We start from the raw sequence: 5,125 nt of genomic DNA, 5'->3' as shown, positions 1-5,125 counted from the left end.
CCCCTCCTCTACCCTCCTCCCCCTCTCGCCTGTGTGTGCCTGTGTGTGCCTGTGTGTGTGTGTGTGTGTGTGTGTGTGTGTGTGTGTGTGTGTACAGACCCAAAGAAGTCAGGTACCCAGGTACCCAAAGAGGTCAGAAGAAGGCATCGAATCTCCTGGATTTACAGTTAGTGTGAGCTTCCCAACAGAACATCACAACTGAACAGGAGCAGTACAATCTCTGAACTGCTGAGCATCTCTCTCCAGCACACTCTATGAGTGTTTTGAAACAGGATATTTTGTTGGCCAGGCTGGCCTCAAACATATGCCCTTGAATTCCTGATACTCTTGCTTCTGTCTCTTAGATACTGAGATTACAAGATCATACCCAGTCTATGGAAGCCAGCTATGTATTCTGAGTTGGCTGGGAATTTCTAATGATGCTCCTGCCTTAGCCCCAACCTTATAACTAACTGTCTGTAATTTCAGAGAATTAGACAATTTCTTCTGGCCTCTGCAGCACTGAACAAATGTGGTACACAGATATGTATACAGGTAGAACATCCATCCACATAAAATAAAATAATAGATAGGTAGATAGATAAATATAGATATGGATAGATATTTTTATTTTTATTTTATAGGTTATTTTATAGGCATTAGCGTTTTGCCTGCATCCATCTGTGGAACAGGAGTTACAGACAGCTGTGATCTGCCATGTGGGTGCTGGGAATTGAACCCAGGTCCTCTGAAAGAGCAGCACGTGCTCCTGCACCTAACCACTGAGCCATCTCTCCAGCCCCAGTAATTTTTTTTTTTTTTTTTTTTGGAGACAGGTCCTCACTATGTGTTTCTGGCAGACCTACAACTCCCTTTGTAGACCAGACTAGCCTTGAAGCCACAGAGATCCAGCTGCCTCCACCTCTCAAGTGCTATGCTAGAATGCTGGGATTGGGCATGACCCAACATACTCGGCAAATATAATAATTTTTTAAAGATTTATTTATTATTATACATAAGTACACTATAGCTGTCTTCAGATGCACCAGGTCTCATAACGGGTGAGCCACCATATGGTTTCTGGGATTTGAACTCAGGACCTTCAGAAGAACAGTCAGTGTTCTTACCCGCTGAGCCATCTCGCCAGCCCCCAGTAATTTTTAATTAAAAAAAAAAAGCATGAGGAGAGTACAGCAATTAAGAGTACTCTGTTCTTCTAGAGGTCCTGAGTTCAATTTCTAGTGACCACATGGTGGCTCATTTACAAGAGGATCTGATGTCCCTCTGCTGTCATGCAGACATACATACATATAGAGCACTTGTATACATACATACATACATACATACACATAGAGCACTTGTATACATACATACATGCATACATACATCTTATAAAAATCTGATTGAAGGGATGTCTTTCTAACTGGCACACAGAGCTCTTACAGGCTATGTCATTCTTTAGGGCAAGATCGTTTGGAGATAAGAGAAATTTTGCAGATAAGGAAATTTAGGGCCAGAGAAGTGAGCGGGCTTGTTCCAAGCTTTTCGGACCTGGAGACACCAGGTCACTCTGCTCAGCAAGTCTGGTCTGCTAAGAATGTCAGCCACATCAGGGTGGTTTGAGGAAAGTCAGTTGGTAGGGACTGCTGTGTTTCTTGACGGTGCTCACTGAGGCTCTGAAGTCCTGCTTGTCAGTGGTCCTGCCATCCCTGTGAAGCATCCTCAATAAATACAGCCTGTTCTGGCCAAACACTTAACTTCCTCTTTCTCTCTCTCTCTCTCTCTCTCTCTCTCTCTCTCTCTCTCTCTCTCTCTCTCTCTTTTTGGTAAAAGTAGCCTTCAACTTGTTTTGTAGCCAAAGATGGATGACCTTGAATTCTTGAACCTTTAACTGCCACCTCCCAAGAGCTATTGATTGGTATTTCTGAGAGAACAGGGATGCTGGGAGCTCAACCTATGAACTTGTGAATGCCAATCAAATAATCTACTACAGAGCTGCATCCCCAGCCCAGAGCACCTGTGGGTTTTTGTTGTTGTTGTTGTTGTTTTTTGGTTTTTTTGTTTTGTTTTGTTTTGGTTTTGGTTTTTTTTTTTTTTTTTTTTTTTTTTTTTTTTTTGGTTTTTCAAGACATGGTTTCTCTATGTAGCCCTGGCTGTCCTGGAACTCACTCTGTAGACCAGGCCGGACTCGAACTCAGAAATTCACCTGCCTTTGCCTCCTGAGTGCTGAGATTGAAGGCGTGCGCCACCATGCTCAGCTGAGCATCTGTGTTTTATAAGTCCTGTGGGGCTGGAGAGATGACTCCATGGTGAAGTGTGCTAATTCCTTTTCTAGAAGACCTGACTTTGTTTCCCAGCCCTACACATTGGCACATAACTGTCTATAAATCCATTTCCAAGGGATCAGATGCCTTCTGACCTCCCCAAGCAACCAGGTATCCCGGTAGTGTAGGCAAAATACTCATGCACATAAAATGAAAATATTTTCAGGCTGTCGAGATGGCTCAGTGGTTAAGAGCACTGACTACTCTTCTGAAGGTTCTGAGTTCAAATCCCAGGAACCACAACCATCCGTAATGAGCTCTGACTCCCTCTTCTGGGGTGTCTGAAGACAGCTACAGAGTACTTACATATAACAAATAAATCTTTAAAAAATTATATTTTCAAAAAAATTAAAAAGTCCTGCATTATATTATATTCAAATAACATTAACAAATATATTACATTATAGTTGTATTTTATTTAGATATTCTCCCTATGTGGGCCACATTTTTCCTGTGTAGACAAAGAGATGCTCTGTCTGTGCAGGTCAAGATGACTTTGAGCTTCCCTTTTTTGTTGTTTTTGGTCTTTTTGAGACAGAGTCTCTATTATGCAGTGCTGGTTGTCTTGGAACTCTCTATGTAGAACAGGCTTGCTTTGAACTTACAAAGATAAACTTGCTTCTTCTGTGTGTTAGAATTTATTATTATTGTTATTATTATAATATTTATTTTGGTTTTGTTTTGTTTTTTGTTTTTTGAGACAAGGTTTCTCTGTGTAGCCCTGGCTGTCCTGGAACTCACTTTGTAGACCAGGCTGGCCTCGAACTCAGAAATCCGCCTGCCTCTGCCTCCTGAGTGCTGGGATTAAAGGCGTGTGCCACCACGCCCGGCTCAGCCTCTGCCTCTTGAGAGCTGGGATTAAAGCTTCGCCCTGCCACCATGGCTGGCTATATGTATTTATTGATTATGTATATGTATATGTATATATATATATATATATATATATACACACACATATGTAGCTATAGTTTCTGCATGTAAGTCTCACTTTGTCGACCAGGCTGGCCTTGAACTCAGAAATCCGCCTGCCTCTGCCTCCCGAGTGCTGGGATTAAAGGCGTGCGCACCACCACTGCCCGGCTGGCTAGGTACTATTCTTAATAGAAAGACAGGTAAACAATTCTGCTGTAGTTCTTTAAGTCTTATTGATTTATGATATGAACTACTGACCTAAACTTACTATAACTCCGGGGCGACAGGGTGTTGCCTCGGGGTCCCCGGTCAGGTCGGGGGCTACTCCTTCTCCACACTCCGCAGCTTGGGTCAGAGGCTTAGATGCCCACCCGGGGCCATGTGGAAAGTGCCTGGCAGTCTCCCCGTGTCTGCCTGCCCAGAACACAGGAACTCTGGCCGGATGTGGTATATTTCTCCCCCTCTTCTTCCCCAGGGCCTCCCCCCCTCCCTTTTCCCCAACAAAACCCCTTGTAAAGAAAAATATGATTGGTCAATGCAACAGCCTACCCTGATCCCCCTTGCTTTCTGCTCCCATCCATTAAACATTTTGTATAATCTCCCTCCAGGGGTGCAGTTCAGACAGGCCCTGAACTGGTCGCCTCCCGGCAGACACTGATTTACGCAGTAAAAGGCGCCATGTAGAGAAAACGCTCCCACCAGGGCAGACACTGACACTTCCACTTCATCTCCTGCGCTCAGACACCCACTCCTCTGCTTTCCCTATGAATAGCTTGGCTTTGCTTGCTCTGGAGTCTGTATGGATGGGATCACACCCTCTGCCAGATCCCACTGTCTGGCTGCTTTCACTGTGCATACATGGGTTTTGAAGTTTGTGCTTTTCAGCAGTTTGGTGGAATTTACTGTTTCTTCCTCCTCTTCCTTCTGCCCTCTCCCATTTGGTTGTTTTGAGAAAGGGTCCTGTTTTGTAGTCTAGATCCATTGGGACTTCAGAGTCTCCTACCTCAGTTGGCCAAGTGCCAGTATTACAAGGTAGGTACCGCTATATCTAGCTGAAGCACGTGACTTAAAAAATGTAAACTTATTGTATATATATATGTTATATGTATATATGTTATATATGTGTGTGTATTGTATATATACATATATACACATATGTATACACACATTCATGAGTGGGTGCATGTATTCCAACTATAGCATGGATGCAGAGGTCAGAAGAAAACTTTTTGGCTATTTTCCTTCTATCTTAGAGGTTCCAGGGATAGAACCCAGATCTTCAGGTTTCTCAGCAAGATACTTTATCTGATGAGCCATCTAGATTGCTCAAGCATGCTGCTTTTATTAACTTTGTCTTGAATTTTTTTTGGGGGGGGGGTTTCGAGACAGGGTTTCTCTGTGTAGCCCCGGCTGTCCTGGAATTCTGTAGACCAGGCTGGCCTCGAACTCAGAAATCCGCCTGCCTCTGCCTCCCAAGTGCTGGGATTAAAGGCGTGCGCCACCACCGCCCGGCTTGTCTTGAAGTTTTATGTATGTGGAATATTAAGTGTGTATGGGTGTCAGTGCGTCACATGGATGCAATGTCAGCCGAGGCCTGAAGAGGGCGAGCATTAGCTCCCCTGAGACTGGCGTGAAAGCGGGTTGTGAGCTGCTGGAAATTGACCACAGCTCCAGAGCAGCCAGCGTTCTTTGGCCGTTGAGCCATCTCTCCAGTTCTTTGGTTACAGTGTTTCACTGTGTAACCTCGGCTGTCCGGAATTAAATAAACGTGACGGTTTTGTGCGTAACTCCTGGCACGCCTTTTTGTCCACCTTCAGTCTTTTTTTTTTGGTTTTTCGAGACAGGGTTTCTCTGTGTAGCCCTGGCTGTCCTGGCACTCACTTTGTAGACCAGGCTGGCCTCGAACTCAG

This window comes from Mus caroli, chromosome 7 (assembly GCF_900094665.2).
Source record: "Mus caroli chromosome 7, CAROLI_EIJ_v1.1, whole genome shotgun sequence".
Classification (NCBI taxonomy): domain Eukaryota; kingdom Metazoa; phylum Chordata; class Mammalia; order Rodentia; family Muridae; genus Mus; species Mus caroli.
Note: the sequence above shows the minus strand (reverse complement) of the source record.